Source organism: Trachemys scripta, chromosome 18 (assembly GCF_013100865.1).
Source record: "Trachemys scripta elegans isolate TJP31775 chromosome 18, CAS_Tse_1.0, whole genome shotgun sequence".
In the NCBI taxonomy this organism is placed as follows: Eukaryota; Metazoa; Chordata; order Testudines; family Emydidae; genus Trachemys; species Trachemys scripta.
In genome coordinates, this window is record NC_048315.1 from 4,701,910 (window position 1) to 4,721,158 (window position 19,249).

Below are 19,249 nucleotides of genomic sequence, written 5' to 3' on the forward strand. Positions count from 1 at the left end.
ACTATATGTAATATATTTGGTATTACAGTTAAGTGAGAACAGAGTACTCTGGACTCTGCAAGACAAACAACTAAGAATCCCTATCCTGAAGAACTTATGTTTTTAGAATGCAAAATATGGTACAATGCTTCACAGACAATTAGAGTCAGCACACTTTACAGCATTCAGAGAAAAGGGGAATGGCTTATGGAGATGGAGTAGAGGAAAACTAGATGAAATGTGGAAGTTGTGAAAAGGTAACTGAATCCTCTGGTGGGCTAGGTGCAATGACAGGAGAATGGAAGGAAAAGGTCAGTGCGGTTTTGTGTTACGTATTTATACAAATTAAGATGTACAATATTTAATGACACAATTGTTGAATAAGCTGCTGCAACATTTGAGCATCTTTCTTTCAATGCCCAGTAGTTGAGGTACTTTGTAGGAATCTGTCATCACTTTGAAAACACTAAACAAAATATATTACTGAAATTTCTTTTGATTTAATGAGCTCTTAAAATATCTCTGATCATTTATTATATCCACTCAATTTTCTGAAACCAGGTCACATGGTGACAGGTTCAGGATTGGACTCCAACTCCTGAACTCTAAACCTGGCCCCGACAGATTCCTAGTGTTGCCTTGTCAGGTAATTTAATCTCTTTGTGTTTTAGTTTTCCCATGTGTAAAATAGGGATAATACTTGCCAACTTCAGAGGAGTATTGTAAGGATTTATTAGTGTGTAAAGTGCTGTGGAAGTGGAAAAAGCAATACAGGTTGCTATGTAGTAGTAGTTTGAGAATGCAACTGCAACACATCTGTGGGGAGAGCTGCAAACTCCAGTTTAGAGAACTGAAACAGGCACTCCCACACATAAAACCCCATTTGTCAACATGAACACTTTAAATGTACAAGTGGGGAGAATGGCCTTGGTTAATAAAATATTGAAAAAAGGTTGAATTTTAGATTTATATTTTGAAGATGCATGAGCATAAAGCAACCTGTTCAATTTTTTCTGTTTAATTGGCTCAATTTGACTTTTTGGTGGGACAAATTGGGAATCCCCTTTTGAGTATGAAGTGTTCATTACTGAATATCCAGGAAAGGATTTATCAAATCCTAAGCAAAACATAGGAAAAAACATTTCCTCTCTGTTTTACATTTCCTTGGACTGGCTGATACCTTCCCTTTAAGAACTTGGCTCTTCAAGGGTAGGCTTAACCTTGTAGTTGAAGCATCACTGTTTGCGAGGATGGAAATAGCATTTTTCTTTTTACTAGTATTTCATACCAGTTACCCCACCATTTTGCCGACAGCATTGGCCTACATACTATTGTACTATATATTTTCTCTCTCTCTCTTTTTTTTAAAGAAAACACTGAGAATTTTTATTTAAACTTCTTATGAAGACCGTGGGGCCACTCCCTTTGCTACTAAGCACTGCACTTTCTTCAACTTTAAAAGAAGGTGTGTGCATATATGGCTGTGTTTAAGTTGCTTTTTCACAGATTGAAGTGGTGAAAACAAATAGCTGTTTTTAAGTATAGAAGAGTGCACATGAATTTTAAATAACTGGCCTGAATTATCCTTCCCACTGTGGCGCTTTCACAAAGATAAGCCTACAGCAATGTTCACTTGAACTAAAGATGTCTGTATTCTGTGGTTTCTCCATGGAAACACAGTCATCAGCCATAGAAAACAATTCAATTCAGAAAGGCTGAGTTTCCTTTCCAAATAGCCCCTAAAATACCTCTTGGTAGATTTAGTTCAGATTCACACGTGCTGACCACTCGTTAACTATGAAAAGACTGCAGAATATCTTTTGAACGATTTTCAGTAGAAAGCTAGGGACATTGTGAGCTGCTCACCCCTAGGACCATGGGAAATTTTGAGATGATTGCCAAAGCAATTGTGCAAATGAATTGGCCACAGAAACCGTGGGATTGTCTTTCTTTTATCCTTACTGTTGTGCAGAAACAGAAAATATTTTCCCATTGAAGTATAATCATTTCATCAATGCTTCAATATCTAACATTGTCTCAAAGAATGAGTCATTAGTTTGCCACTGCACGTCCATCCTATTGCCATTTCAGAATGCTGAACAGAGTGTTTTTTTTACTGGGCTAACTGTACTGGCTCTGAATCCTGCCACTACTGAACTATTAGTATTCTTTTCTTCTATCTTCTTCTTCCATGCCTTGGGCTCAGAAGGTGCTGTTAAGATTCACTTCTAGCTAATATTATGGCTTCTCTGTAGCTATTTCATTGGCTAATGTTAGCACCCATACTCTTGCATGCTTCATGTTCTCTTCACACTTCTGCATTTTAAGCCTTTCCTTCACATGCTCATGCCACATGCTTCCTGAAATTGTTTTAACCTTTCTTTCACCCTCTGAGTGGACTCAAATCTTGTCATATGTTTACATCATATATAATGTAATTTGGGCCAAATTCTGCTCTCAATTGCATTTGTGTAAATCTGGAGTAATTTTTTTAATTTCTATGGAGTTATGGATTTACACTGGAGTAACAGAGTAAGATTAAGGATTAATGTATAGCACTGGTCATAAAAGGATCTCAAATCCCTCTACTGTGACTTTAAAGACCATAAAACATTAAGGTATTAGAGCAATGATTTTTAAGGACCATTAAACTATTGAGGTACTAGAAGAATTTTATGGGTAGGTGAATAGAGCACACTGAATCAGTGCTAAAATTGAAAATAATCCAGTTCTCTGCTCTAATTATTAAATTATCCTGTCTCTCTGTAAGGTCATTAGCTTACAAGCAAAATCAGGTAAATAAATAGTATTCTTTTCCCCAATAATACATCAGATTCTAGGTTTGTAAGATCTCCATCTTGTGCAGAGAAATGGCCTGCACAGAGTACAAGGTTCATAGAAAACATAGAAATATAGGATTGGAAGAGACCTCGATAGGTCATCTAGTCCAGTGCCCTGCACTGAGGCAGAACTAAGTATTATCTAGACCATCCCTGACCGGTGTGTATCTAACTAGTTCTTAAAAACCTCCAATGATGGAGATTCCACAATCTTCCTAGGTAATTTGTTCCAGTGCTTAACTAGCTTTGAAGTTAGAAAGTTTTTCCTAATATGTAACGTAAATTTCCCTTGCTGCAATTTAAGTTCAATACTTCTTGTCCTGTCTTTAGTGGTTAAGGAGAACAATTTATCACCGTCCTCTTTATCAGAACCTTTTATGTACTTGAAGACTGTTATGTACCTCCTTAGTCTTATCTTCTCCAGACTAATCAAACCTTTTTTTAAACTCTTTCTTCATAGGTCATTTTCTAAACCTTTAATCATTTTTGTTGCTCTCCTCTGGACTTTCTCCAGTTTGTCCACATCTTTCCTGAAGTGGCAGTGCTGAGTAGAGTGGAAGAATTAATTGTTGTGTCCTGCATACAATATGCCTGCTTAATACATCCCAGAATGATATTTCGTTTTTTTTTTTTTTTTTTTACATAACAGTATTACATTGTTGACTCACATTTAGTTTGTGATCCACTATAACCCTGAGATCCTTTTGTGCAGTACTTCTTCCTAGGCAGTCATTTCCCATTTTTTATTTGTGCAATTGATTATTCCTTCAACAGAGTGCAAGGTGAACTTTCAGCCACCTTTATACATATTCCTTAGCTTGCACTGTTTATAGTGTAGCCTCACTGTATCTGCTCTGGAACTGGAGGTGTAATTTCCAGCTCAGGTAAACATACCCATGATATCTCTGATCAAGCTAGAATACTAAAAATAGAAGGATGGATGCAGTAGTGTGAGCAGTGGAACGGGCTAGTTGCCGTGAGTATGATCCCATCTGAAACCCTAAGTGCATTACTCAGGCAGCTAGCTCGCTAGCTTCTGTGTAGGCATGCCCTAATATCTGTCCCTATGTGTACATATTAGCAAGACAAATAAAAAAAATATTCAAGCTTTCCTGAATATACTATGTCCAACACTAATCTGTTCAAGAACAATGGCAATCACCTGAAATATTTTCCACCTAATTTTCTGCATTTTGCTACACGATTTGGTAGAAAGCCATCATTCTGCAGATTATTTTAAAAGGACTTGCTACAATTTGCCTGACTATCAAACCCAACAATTACTTTTAACAGACATTAGAATAGTATTTATGCTGCAAGTTTCTTCTACATGAAATATTGGCTTATTTCATGACCTTTTTCCTTCATTGTAGTTCTTACATAGTAATTTCCCTTGAAAGTAGATCATACAAAAGAAAAGAACCCAAGCTGCTTTGACAGAATATACCTTACTTGTCCCAGATGTTTTATCAATATGGCATCTTAATCCAAGAGGCGTAAGCAAGATTCCTCCTGCTTACAGTGATCTTAGCTGGTGATTACTTCAGTAAACAAATGAGATTCCTTACTGTCAAACTAGAGAATCAGAATTAACAGGATTGAGAACTGGGACAAACAAAGTCAAGACTTTCCTAAATGAATGCCACATGTTTTGTGACCACTTTCTGAAATGTCTTCAGCATTGTTATTAGATTATATTTAGAATTTTTCCTTATTTAGGGAAATGGGAGATTGCCAGTCTGTTGCTCTAGTCATGTCGTCATTTCTGTTTAATCCCTGCACTGGCTTATGATCTCCTTTGCGACTAAATTCACCTCCTTATTCTCATTTTCAATGCTACACCTACCTATGGTTTTTGGTTTCTCCCCTGTTATGCCCTGTGCTCTGCCAACTTGTCACAGCTTGACATTCCTCTGTTCAACTCTGAGCCTGTTCAGCTCCTGCCTCCTGTTTGGAATATCCTTCCTGATCCTATGTGACAGGCAGTCTTGCTCTCCCCCTTCAATTCCCTCCTTGATTAATTTGTTTCCAGCAGCCTTCTGATGCTGACTCATTCCTGCCCTCTCTTGACTGACTTTGCTCCTACAAACTATAAATGTTAGCCTATGAAAATAATTTCAATAACAACAAAAGGAACCAACAAGTTTTGCCCGTTCTTTTGCTGTGCTATGTCTTTTTTTGTTTGTAAAGCACAATGCACTCTGATGTTGCTAAAGAAGTGGTAATAATAATTAATACTGAATATGTCAAATGCTGAGTTTTGCTATGCCTTTAGATCTCACTGTACTTAGTGTAAGCATTTCAGCCATTCTTTCTGAACTATTTCAATAATTATTCTTGCCATTCCTCTAGTACCATTTGTCTGAGAATCTCCAAGCTCTTTTGATATCAGCCTTATTAACCAACTCTATGAGGTATACAAGTTTTATTATTCCTATTTTTCAGGTGGGGAAGCTGAGGCTTATATGTTAATTGACTTGCACAGAGTCAACCAGGAAGCCTGTACTAGATCCAGGAACAAAACTTAGATCTCTTGATTCCCATTTCTGGTCCCTATCTATAAGACCATCCTTCTTTTAGGGTTTGTGTTTGCTATACCTTAATAAGGTAAAGATATTTCATATACTTAGTTCTGCTAATCAGAAAATCATTTTTTCAGTTGTCCTGGAAGACTTAGAAGCTAAAAAGGAGGTGGAGTCATGTGAATATGTTCCTTGTCTCCTTCCATTTTTGTATTAGTTTCTTAAGTAGCTATTCAAAAAGAGATGCCCGGATAGATCAGGGAATTGCCATATGTCTAAGTTGCATGTTTTTGGATCTGGTCCAAAAGTCATTACCGTCTGATGGCTGGTTGTTTAGTGGGATAAGAGTTGGCATTTTCAGTTTTGTTCCCAGTATACAGATGTCTGTATAACGAAATTACTGTGATGGGCCATGATCCTGCAATTGGTTCCACGTGGTTGGATCCTTGTACACATTTATAGTGCTTTTCTCTTCAGTGAGACTCTGTGGAGGCAGACGGGTCTGCTCATAGGATCCAATTGCAGTATTAGGGCTATGATTATCATCAGTTAGACATCTCCCTGGCTGGTTAGCAGTTGAGAGGCAAAATAGAGCATGGAGTCTGAACTCCCATCTCATTCCTCCTGATGCTACTTCCTGGGTTGCCCATTGGATGGGCAGTGTAGAGAAAACTTGCACTGCTGTTGTTCATTCTGTAGATACACTTTTGATTAAGTCAAATACTTCATTTTCCAGGTCTATCATTCCAAGACCTATCAAAACCACTAAAATTAAGGAAGAAAAATTGAAATATTTTAGAAATGTGAGTGCACACATTCTAATCGGTATAATTGCTCTCTGACAATTTGAAATCAGTTTTTAATGTACGCTGTTCAGTAAAATAATAATTACCATAGCAACACATGCTGCCTCTGAAACATAGTTCATCCTTTCAAAAGGATAGAAACATAAAGCCTGAACTCTTGGCACAGCTCAGAGCAATTAGTGTTTCTTCACCTTCTTTCAAATCATTATCTTTGAAAGATGCAAACAGAAGTCATAAGGTAAACAGCAATCAAGTGTTGCTCTTACAGTTCCTGTTTAGTTAGGGTTGGATCAGTGGTTTGTGTATCTTGTGCTGAATTTAGCAAAGTAATAGTACTGATGTAACCCATCCAGAGTAAGAATTGCAGTTGATATAGGTGAGTGTTATGGGAGTTTCCTTGGTGCCCCTTAACTCCTACCCTTATTATTTGTATTATCATAGTGCCTAGGAGCACTAGTCATAGATCAGGACCCCATTGTTTTATGTGCGTCTGATGCTCTCTAAGGTAGTGAGGCAACTCACCACTCCCTTCCCTTAGCATAAAGAATTCTTGTTTGTGCCTGCTGTGGACCAGCCTTTGACAACACAAGCACTGCCTTCCAATCCGCAACAGGCTTTGCTTTCTCAGTACAGGTTAGCAAAAGGTGCAAGCCAGCCCTCAATCCTCTGAATGTTCCCTGTAATGTCCAGCCCCTTATCCCCTGAATTACCAGGCCTGCTGTTCCCAAAGGAACAGTACACATCAGCTTGTCAGATTCAATTTAGGATCACTACTTTGCTTAACATCACAGCACTTAAACTTATTCTTGTTTTCATTATAAATATATCTATTAGCAAAGAATAGATATTCAAGTGATAGTGAATAAGACTATGGCAAACAAAATGGTTACATATACAACAAAGTAATAACACTGTTTCTAGAGACTAAACTTAACTAACAAGTTACTCTACTGTCTAAGCTTATCTCATCCAAAATTCTCTCCAGAATTTTTAACCATGCCTGGTCAAGACCACTCTCATTGTCTGGTTACTTACTAGGTGAAGGATAACAGGGTGTCATCTTTGTCCCCCAAATATACCAAAGCAAATCTCTGATGCGCACTTCCAGATAGGGTTCCCCTGAACAGCTGGGTGTTCACTTCTTCCTGTTACTTGTCTCTCTCGAAATTTTCACAACTCTTCATTAATAAGGCTATGACTTTGTTACGGAAGTCATGGATTCCGTGACTTTTCGTGACTTCTGCAGCAACCAGCTGCACCGGCCACTGCTGGGGCAGTCTCGGGCCACTGCCCCACCCCCAGCAGCAGCAGGAGTTTTGGCGGGGGGCTCAGGGCTAGGGGTTGAAGTGCGGAAATGGGTGAGGGCTCTGGGTGGCGCTTACCTTGGGGGGGCTCCCCGGAAGTGGCAACATCCCTCGGCCTCTTAGGGGGAGGTATGGCCAGGGGGCTCTGCCCGCTGCCTCCGCCTGCAGGTACTGCCCCCCCAGCTCCCATTGGCCATGGTTCCTGGCCAATGGGAGCTGCGGAGCCGGGGCTTGGGGAGGAGGCAGTGCACAGAGCTGCGTGGCCACACCTCTGCCTAGGAGCTGAGGGATGTCGCCGCTTCCGGGGAGGCATGGATTTGGATAGGGAGCCTGCCAGCCCCACCAATACCCAGCCCCCAGCACCAGCAGGGGTTCCATGCCCCTCTCACCCCCAGCACCCGTGGTGTCCCCTGGGCTGGACCCCCAAGCACCATGGCACCCCCCGGGCCACCCCACCCAGCACCCGCAGCACCCGCAGGCCGCCCTCTTCCCCAAGATTTAGTAGGGGTATATAGTACAAGTCACAGGCTATGAATTTTTGTTTACTGCCCGTGACCTGTCCATAATTTTTACTAAAAATACCTGTGACTAAAACGTAGCCTTATTCATTAGCATTTGCTTTAGACTGGTGAGAGGAGACCTATTGTGAACTATACAATACGTACTTTACATGTTAAGAGCCAGATAGATTTTCTGTCAGATGAGAAATGTTTGTTTCTCACCTTTGCTGGTGACCAGTCCCTAGACACAAACTTTAGAACATACTCCTTACACAACATCTGTACCTGCATTTTGCAATTATATTGATGACCACTGTGATTCTGGCTTTTATTTGAAACCTCATATGACAATAGTAAACTAGAATGTGCTTACCAGACCCAGGAGATCACCGTAGCCCTCTGCACCTTTTGCCAGTGGCGTTAAGAGGTTCTTGGGTCTCAGTGCTGTACATATATGGAACAAGAAGACAGTCCCTGTCCCAAGAGCTTACAATCGAAGTATAAGACAGAGACAGCAGATGGAGACAGACAGATGGGGAAGCACAAGGAAACAATAAGACAGCATTGATCAGCGTGACTGGCAGTGGCCTCAGCACACCAGCAGTCTTGCCAATGTCAAGGTTTTTTTGTAGGCATCACAGAAAAAGAGAGTTTTTAAGGAGGTTTTGAAGAAGGATTATATGTTCATTTTGCAGATGTTTATGGGGATCGAGCATGAGGACTATGCTGGGTGAAAGCACAAAGGTGCTGTATGAAAATGTAATAAGAGGACGATGGAGGCTGGCATCGTGGGCTTATTTGGAGACAGGAGTCGATATCTCGATAGTAAATGAGAGATAAGTAGTTGGGGATAAGATGGATTGGAGATTTTAGGATGGAATTGGAGGAGAGATAAATGATGGTAAATGATCATATTCAGTGAGCTTGGAGATGAAAGGCAAAAGGGAGATGGGGCAGTAATTCGAGAGTCGTGTGGGGTCAAAGGTGGGATTTTTAAATAGGAGAGAGTCTAAATAAGCATGCTCACCCTTGCCCCAAAAAGGAAAATACACATTCTACTTCTACTATCTCTAAGGCTTCACATTGTAATAATCTTCCCTCCAGCTAAGAACCACCAATAATATGGCCCATCAGTCAGGTGCAGACACTTGCTGAAGTGACTCAGGAAGCTCCACTTCAGGCTGGGAAGCAAGGGACCAAACATGAGACCTGAATTTCATTTCTTGAATTATAATGAATAACATAGGTATATTACGGTATATTGTTGCTTCAGTTTTGTGATCGTATTTATTTTCTTTGAGGGAAAAGAGAGGTGGGTTTCTCCTAAATATTGGAAAGAACCACATTTCTTGTTGTTGTTTTACTTATGAATACTGGGCTGCTGGCAGTGATTTTCTTTTAAAGAAAAAACAATGAAAAATATGTTTGAAAAATAAGCATACAAAAAATTACATGGATTTTGCAAAAAAGATATAAGAGAAATCAGGTAGTTCAAATGTTGTGACTTACAATTCTTGACAACGTCCCGGTTACTTTCCAGAAGACTTACTTGTCCATGAATAATAGCTAAGAGGGTTTCTGTATGACAGATTTCTTGTAGCCAAAATGGAACAGGTAGAGTGTGTGTGTGTGTGTGTGTAAGTTTATAGTTATCAAGTGCATTTCTTTACCACTTTCTATAAAGGCAATGCTAACCTCCACATGAAGAAATGCTTGACTGTATACATGTATATGTTTCTTATATGCTGAGAACTTGGAGTTTTTCTTTGCGTTTATTACTTGAGAATTACTTCCAGCAAAGTTCAGGTGGCAAAGTTCAGAGTGTTCAGCCTGAGAGTGATTTAAAAAAATAAAACTTTTTGAAAAACTTGTTTCAGCCAATTTTAAAGCATGAGTACAAAAATATCTGTGGTCCCAGATGTTTAATTTGTGCTCTTCGCTAGCCTAAAATGACAGAAGTATAGTTGAAGAGGCATTTGCCCTGCAGGGGATAGAGAGCTACTGAACTGGGTGAATGATGGATGGCTAAACTTAAAATGGCTCCTTTCCAAAATGAAATTTTTCAGGTCACTAATCCCTACTGTAGGGCCTTTGGTCTATTGCTCTTTTTTGTGAAGGGGAGAAACTATACCAGCTGATTCATTTGTTTAGAAAAGTGGTTATTGCACATACACTCAATCTTTTCTTTCCAACAACAGTTTCATAAGGACTTTCTGTCCATGGAGACAGGACAGGTGTTTGATCCAAAAGAGGTGGTAAAACCTTTGAAGGATTCACTTACAGTCTACCACTTCAATTATGTAGGGATATGAAACCCTCCTTGCCCTAAAACCCCCAATATTAATTTATGTAATAGAGCATCATTGCTTCATCGCCATAGAGGAAAGGCCAAGTCAGAGTTGAACTTTACATTTAGAAGTGAAGGTGCTTATATTTGTGGGCCTTCTCAACTCTTCTGAAAGGGAGTTAGAGCTCTGCAAAGAAAGTTCTGTCCCAAGCTCTTAATAATCTCACCATTGTCATTGACTAGATCCATAATACCTGATGAGTGTAGCTGTCATGGTAAATCCTTAAGGGACAGTCTATCTTTGTTCTTAAAATGTCTTTTAATGGATTTACACTATAGATTAAAACTGTTCATTACACTTAAAACCACAAGAGGCCACAAATTTGCAGTTGTGGCTGAAACCTCATCTTTAATTCCCTTTATTGTGCCTCGTTGCAGCTCATATAGTACTTGGAGCATGTCAGAAGAGTGGGTAATAAATTGAAATAATTAGACTAAATTTTCTCATGCTTTAGAGTTAGAATGGACGTTTCTGCTATGCTAGAGTATTGCGCAATAGGTGTCCCATGTGGGTTTATGCTTTCTCTGAGATAGGATGCTGAATTAGATGGACTATCGTCTAGGTACTTATATCACATTTATGGCTAGGATGACTGATTAGTCTATTCCATTATGGTACCATGTGTATGCCCTCAGTTCTGCCCTCAGTTACACCTGTATGACTTAATGTGCATAACTGAGAACAAAGTCTTTTGTACTAAATATCCTTGTCAAGGGGTTGCTGGCCCTGTTAAGGGGAGCTTGGGCCCAGATACCTGTAATGAGCTAACTTAAGGGGGGAAAATTCACCTGCATGGTTAATTGAATAACAAGCACCTGGGCCTGATAAAAGGCCATCAGGACTCAGTTGCAGGGAGGTACTTACAGAGAGAGAAGCTCTTTTAAGGGAGAGGAACTCCCAGAGACCACAGACCCCAAGAAGGCAGGTTGAGCAACCCTTCAATCCAAGGGAAAATACTTTATTTTAAGTTTATTTGTATTTAATAAAGTGGAACCCTAGCAAGGGAATTGTCTCTCAAAACTCTTTTGGACTGTGTGGAGTTCTTAAAGGGCCCTGAAAGAAGAGAAACTGAGGCAGGGAGAGCCTGCAATGCCATACTAGGTCAACAGAGGACACTGCAGGGCAAGTAAACCCTGCAACACCTGAATTACCTTATTTTTGTGTTTGTTTGTGTGGGTGACTTCGTATTTGTTACAGCTACACATTTGCTGAATAGAATGTATCAGAGAGAGTAATTAAATGTGTGTTTCAGAGTAGAATTATGCTTTTATCTTGATAACTATTGGCACAGCATGTGCACAGAGCAAATGTATATGTGATGCGGAGAATAATAAGTCAAATAAACATAAATTTTTGCCTTTACTCATCAATCTGTTGATGCCCTGAATGGCTAAGGGCCTGAAAATATTTCTTTCTCTGCCATGGTGACTTAGCACAATTTATTCTTGATTTTTATGTTTAGTTTTTTTTGGCACAGTGAATTTCAAACTTTGTTCCTGGATATTTCTAGGGGATAACATTTGTTATTTTCAGTGACTGATTTCAGTGACTGATTTCAGCCCCAGAATTGAGTACAGTAGCAGCAATGAAATCCGTTTTTAAAGGGAGTTCTTTTCAGACATACGTATGTGTACATTACTGTGGATAGAAGCATTTGTTCATTTTCCTTTTTTCTTCACCTTTGCTTTCAATGTTTCCATAACAACAGGAAGAACCATTGTAAACTGCCTTGATATTTTTCAGTGAAGTATTCAGTTTGGCTCCCCTATGTTTCCTCTTTGTTTTGTATTGATATTGAAAAGGGTACAGATTGGATCAAATAATGTGAAGAATGGTGTTCCCTCTTTCCTCCATATGAAATGCTGGTAAAGTATTGGTACATCAGGAATTATTTCTGACTTAATATAATCAAATCAAAATTTTCCAGAGGCTCATCCATAATCTTCACATTTCTCACACTTTATTCCTCTGTTATTCTGTGCTTGCACATAACAGCAACCCAGCCTTCAATCAGAGAACACTGGACAGAGCCTGCCAGCACTGCTCTAAGGTCTGGCCAGAGGCAATCAATTGGGAATGACATGATGTGCTCAGAGAGGACTTCCTGCACATTAAGCCACATTCTTAAGAATGAGATTGGCCAAGCACTGGAATACGTGACATGCTTTATGATGCACATTTCTAACAGTGCTTTCTGGTGAAAAGAGCTTTGCTTTATTTTTAACCAAAGTTGTCTGGGTGGAGGTGTAAATTTTATCATTTCTCTTTTCCCTATTTATCTTTAGAGATAATTAATTGTTAGAGACATGGGGAAAGAAATATCTACAGAGAAATTTCAGAGGTCTAATTGCTGTTCAGAGCTATCTTCTGCTGCAATTCCTCTTTGAATTTAATTCTTAGATGTGCTAAAAATAATTACTTTTATCTGATGGGCAGCTGTTTATTTCAGTTTTTAAGGATCATTGGGTAACTGAATGAAGTTGACAATATACTCTTGAAGATCCCTGGGTTGAGAATCTTTTCAATAATAAAAATGGAGAAATAAAGGTTAGACAGAGAATCTGGTCTTTTATGGATCGGTCTTGTTAAATGTGTCTTTTAAAGTTTAGACTCAGGTGGACATTGTCACATGCATATTTTGAAGTCTAATAGCCTTTAAGTGAGTAGGGTGGTATTCTGATAGGCTGGAAAAATCCTTTTCTGCAGCATGTGTTTATCATGCTGAGCTTTGATTCAGGGTCAGAAGGAAGCATGCTATCTATTCAGTGTTGACATAAATACTATGTTTGCAGTCCCAAACCTTTTTATACAGAAACTACAAAAGCAGAAGAGAGTTGATAAATATCCCACTCAAAATATGAAAATGTTACTTAAACATTTATATTGGTTTGTCAAGAACAAATAATGTCAAACCAACTTAATTTCCTTCTTTAATAGGATTAGTGACCTAGTGGATGGGGGGAAACAGTAGATGTGATATACCTCGATTTTAGTAAGGCTTTTGACACAGTTCCCGCATGACGTTCTCATAAACAAACTAGAGAAATGTGGGCAAGATGAAATTACTATAAGGTGGATGCACAACTGATTGCAAGACCGTACTCAAAGAGTAATTATCAATGGTTTGCTGTCAAACTGGGAGGGCATATCTAATGTGGTCAGTCCTGGGTCTGGTACTATTCAATATTTTTATTAATGACTTGGATAATGGAGTATGCTTGTAAAATTTGCAGATGACACCAAGCTGGGAGCAGTTGCAAGCACTTTGGATGACAGGTTTACAATTCAAAATGATCTTGACAAATTGGAGAATTGGTCTGAATTCAACAAGAGGAAATTCAAAAAAGACAAATTCAAAGTACTTCACTTAGGAAGAAAAAATCAAATGTACAACTACAAAATGGGGAATAACTGGCTGGGTGGTAGTACTGCTGAAAAGGAGCTGTGGGTTATAGTGGACTACAAACTGTATATGAGTTGTCAATGTGATGCATCTGTAAAAAAGGCTGATATGATTCTGGGATGTATTACCAGGAGTGTTGTATGTAAGACACAGGAGGTAATTGTCTCACTCTACTTGGCACTAATGAGGACCTAGCTGGGATACTGTGTCCCATTTTGATCACCATAATTTAGGATAGATTTAATATGTGCCATGTTAATTTTATATTTTAATTTTTTTTAATCTAAATGTGAAGTATCAAGTCAAACAACTTATAGAAGTCTGAGTATATTATGACAACATTATTACCTTTATAAACAAACTTGATATAAAGATATAAATTTAATTTTTCAGGATTTATTTTTCATAAACCCACTTTGATTTACATTAATTACATTATCCTGCTTTAATTCTGTATTATTCAAGTCTTGTATCAGCTGCTCTGTTATCTTGACCAGGATTATTGCCAGGCTGACTGGTCTATAATTATCTGGGTGATCTTGTTTACCCTTTTTAAAAATTGGCACATTAGCTTTCTTCCAGTCTTCTGGAACTTCCCAATGCTCCAAGACTTATTGAAAATCAACATTAATAGTCCAGTGAGCTCCTCATCCAGCTCCTTTAAAACTCTTAGACCTGCTGATTTAAAAATCTCTGACTTTAGTAGCTTCTATTTAACCTCCTCCAAAGATACTAGTGGAATGGAAAAAGTGTTTTCACCACATAGGGAGACTATATAATCTGTTTTCACCCAGTACAGAACAGAAATATTTATTGAACATTTCTGCATTTTTCTGCATCATTGATAATTCTACCATTTCCATCTCATTGTGAAGATTTGTTTTGTTCCTAATATATTTTAAAAAAACCCTCATTGTCCTTAACTCTGTTGCCCATAGATTTCTTCTTGTGTCCCTTGGCTTCCCTTATCAATTTTCTACAATTCCTAACTTTTGATTTATATTCATTACTATCAACTTTTGGAAGCATGTGTCATTTCCATTTACAGTGAAACATGCCTGCTTCCATTATTGTAATTACCGGATCTCAGATTATTGGGCTGTAATGTGCCCATTACTTTTAGGGATGATGTCATGTAGGCAGACCACTCGATTCATGTTACCATGTACAGTACAGCCTGAACGCCATTAAAAGTTGAGCACAAACAACAAGATGAAAGGGTTGGCGAGCAACAGCATACCAGATCGTAGCACAGAAGCTCACTGATAAGGTGTGGGAAGAGGCCTAGGATAGCAGGTGTAAAAGTCTAATGCATCACTGTGGTACTAATTAGATAATTTTTCATAAAGTATTTTGCATATGGAAAGGAATATAAATACCAACTATTTATTATTATTATACTAGCATCACGGCTGAACTCCTCCGGTGAATAATAGTTATTAATAAACCTATAACAAGATGTACTCTTCCATTCTTATTTGAGTATATTTTCAGAACTAAATTCTCGTATATTAATTTGTCATTTTTGGAACTTTTGGTAAAAAATAATATCTAGTTTGGTAAAGAAAAATAGATTAATTATGGAAAGAAAAGAGAAATATATAGCAAATGAACTCTACTTTTATGGAACTTCCCACAATTATCCCTTACATTAATAATCAACAGGTGCAATTTTCTTGACATCTGAGTTGCATCCATTAAGGTTTTTCAATGTATAATTATTACATTTTAATGTGTTGTGGCATCAGAACCAAATCATTAGGAAAAATAATCAAGACTGATTTTGCCTTTTGTATTGTTAGCTGTTGACTTAAACTGTAGGCGTCTGTGTGACTATGAAATGTCCTATGTTAAAACACTGGCAATTTACCTGTCTCTGCACGACATTAGTAATTATTGATCACCAGACACAAAGTGAACGATTTTATACTCTTTTAGAAGTGGCGTGGGCGTTGGATGCATTTAGTGTAATTATGTATGTACAGCTAACACCAGAACCTGGAAAAGAAGACCCTGTTCTCAATGTTTTTTCCCTCTGAACTTGAAAGATCAAAGAACATCCTTTATGTAGTACAGTGGTTCTTAACCTTTTTTCATTTGCGGACCCCTAAAAATTTTCAAATGGATGTGCGGACACCTTTGGAAATCTTAGACATAGTCTGCCGACCCCTAGGGTCCATGGACCACAGGTTGAAAATCATTGTTCTATGGTAACGACAACCTTTCACGGACCCCTTAAATATAGTCTGTGGACCCCAAGAGTCCGTGGCCAATGGGCTGAGAACCACTGATTTTAGTATGTCCATTTAGAATGTGTATAGTTACTACTTCTAAAGTCATAGTGGAGTTTTGTTTCCTGTCCCTGTTTGTAGTTTATGATTTTAGTTGACATGTTACTGGTATTTTAAAAGGAAGAATAGCCTTCTCTATGCTTTATCCCACCCATGACAGGGAGATGCCGGCTGCTCATGAGCATTGGCATTTAATTCATTCCTCAGTGGCTGAGCAGGCTGCCTCAGTAACTTATAATAACTATCTTTTATTTTAAATGAGTGTGCAGTGTTTCAAGCACCTAGATGTAGGGTATGAGAATTAATATGAAGTAAAATTACTCCTTCTGCTTTAGGTGCAAATACCTTTGTGTGGTTTAGTGGTTAGAGTATAGCACTACAGAATGTGGAGGTCTGTGCTCCGAGCTCTATTCCCAGCTCTGCAACAGATGCATGTGACCTTGGGCAAGTCACATATGCCTCAGTCCTGTAAGGTGCTGAGCTACTCATCTTCAGCCGTGAGGGAGGCACCCCTTTCCCCTCCCCCCCTCCCCACGGGGCTACAGCCCCAAGCCCCAAATGGGGTGAGGGGCGCTCCAGGAAATAATCTTTGAGAATGTAAGCCCTGATCCTATGCCTTAACTCAGCCCTGCCTAGATAGGTTATTCCATAGATGTCCACTTCAGGGTTTGTTGCACCTTCCTCTGAAGCATCTAGTGCTAGTCACTGTTGGAGATAGGACAATGGACTAAATGGACCACTGGTCTGATGTGGTGTGAAATTTCCAGGCACTTCTGAAGCCTTCTCAAACTTTATTTGGCTGAAGAAGTTCCCCTAATTTGTAACAGTAGCAGCTTTACCTGGTGTTTCAGCTCAGGTCACAGTCTTTGAAGGTGCCTATTAAATATGCAGCTCTTGGAATGAAACAAAAATGTAGCTCTCCCATAATTCTATGTCTGCTATGCAAGGACCTTAGTCTATTCAGATTGCAGTCTTGTTCTTGTTATTGAAAGTGATTTATGTCAGTTACAAGGAGAATGACTAATAGAGGTGTCAGTATCCTGCCATGGCAAGTGTTAGCCAGGAAGCAAGACCTGACAGATAGGAGAAGGCCGGGGTGGTCTTTTTCTGACTAATGGAAAAATGAAGACTTGATATGTGAACTTTTCCCCCAGAGAATGCCACTACGAATTAGTCGTTAATTGGTTGCATTGCTTCCCATGCTCTGGCATCCAAGTTGGGTGAGAGAGATTTTGGGCTGTCCATGAACAATCATGCTATTGTGAGCTATTGCTATATAACACTGGCCATGTCCTCACAGCCTTTGCAGATCCATATTTGCTATCCAATGGGAAGCAGATGGAGTTTGGTATTTGGCATATTCAAAAATTACATCCTTACCTTTGTCTCACTACTGACAGTATTATTTACTGGTTTTAGCAAAGTGATGGTAGTAGGGAACTCCTGAGTTCTAATCCCAGCTTCACTGATGACTGTTTTGGCTTTTGGTGAGTCTGCTAAGATCTCTCTGCCTCGGGGGAGATTTCTGCTGGGTGGACATTGCCTGTCCTGTTTTGAGTCACTTCTTTACCTGATGCTATAAATTTGCCTATTAAGTTAGGTCTGTATTAGTTTTGTCTAATCACTTTTAGATGTCACCATCCTCTGCTGCTTTGGTTCCATTTCCCCCCCACCCCCTTTATAAACTAGGAACGATTATTGGACTTGCCTAGCTACATCACAGGGGTATAATGAGGATAAATTAGTAAGCAGTTAAGTGCCTGGAAAATAAACTATTTTTCTCTCTTTGCTTAAACCAAGAATAAATCATGATGGAATCCAGAATTGAATAAAAAGTATCTTAACTAATATGTTGCTTTAATTAGGAAATTCACTGTATCCTTGACCTGACTGACCCAGCAATTGCTTACTGTGACTCTCGGTATCAAGTGCTGTGTAGGAGACATTGATCTCACCTATAATCCTGCTAATCAGGTACTAGAAACTTCTGTTCAAAATTTCTGTTATTTCTGAGAGCCCAGTGTACTGTCAAATATAAGTTTGGACAACTATGCAAGCTCATTATTTTTGACTGCTGTGGACCCTGTGTGGTCAGTAAAGTAGCTTTCCAAGTGAAGGGAAATAGGATCAGCTATAAAATTTTTAATGCATTTAGTCTTCTCCAGTAACTTTAGCTGTTTGACAAATTTTGCTTTATAGAAACTCTCGGATGTCTGTTTCTTGATGTTATTTTACATTAATTTTAGAGAGAAAATTTAAAACCTGGAGGTACTATCTGCTCATATGAAAGATCTCCCAATTTAAAAGGCTTGCAGTGCCATTGCAGTTTGGTGCAAAGCTGTGAAAAAAAGAATGCAAGATTTTCTCATCACTCTCAGATTGCTCCTCATCATGCCAACCTGCAGCATACTCCATGTTTTCAAACCAGATTATGGAGCTCTTTGAGTCTAATTGCCTCTGACATTTCTGTCATTATATTAAAAGCTTATTCAGAGGAAATTAAAAATACTTTGTCTTCTTTTATGAGTGAAATCCAAACAGACAAATCCAGCTGTTGAATTTAAAAATAGCTACAGATGTCCTCAGCAATAAAGGGTTTTCACATGTTGTTATAGCAACTGAAATTCAGCAAAACTTCAAGATAGGCGATATTGTACATTTTTAATTGAATATACATTTAAACACATTATAACATTATAAAGAATGTGTTTTGATTAGAGAAGAAGTACTTGCAGATACTGTGAAAGCAATTACTTAGTGCACAATTAGTGCTCAATATATAGGTTATTTCCACTCTTTTTTACATTTACCACCTCCTCGTCTTTTTTTGTTTTTTAATTCACAGCCCAGTCCAGCTCTGATGCATGCTTCATGTAACTGTTTGACTTTTGTACATCTCTTGGTATGTTGCATCTGCTTTTCTACACATTTTTTTCAACAACTTGTGTATAGTGTATTTTTAGATTTTGCAGGGAAGTGGTTGTGCTAATGCTGAACTTTTGGAGATGTGATGCAGGAACTAAAAATGCTTTGTTTCTAATAGCTTAAAGTGTAATTTTAAACTTGTAGTGTTCCTTCTCCACTATGTAATTCCTTTATTAATCAAATATGTATTTGATGGCTACCAAGGCAGCGCCATCTTTATTTTGGAGCTGCTCCTAGATTGAGGATGCTTTGTGCTCTGTTCTGTATATGGACCCTGGACTTCTACCCTCAGAATGGTGCAGCTTGACAAATATGGTAGCAGTGTTAATAT

At 38.7% G+C, this 19,249-nt stretch overlaps 1 protein-coding gene across 1 annotated transcript in view; it reads left to right on the top strand.

The window, feature by feature from the left end:
* Window positions 1–19,249, top strand: part of PPM1E (protein phosphatase, Mg2+/Mn2+ dependent 1E) — a 103,888-nt gene that overhangs the window by 26,889 nt on the left and 57,750 nt on the right. The gene's annotated exons all lie outside the window — the stretch shown is intronic.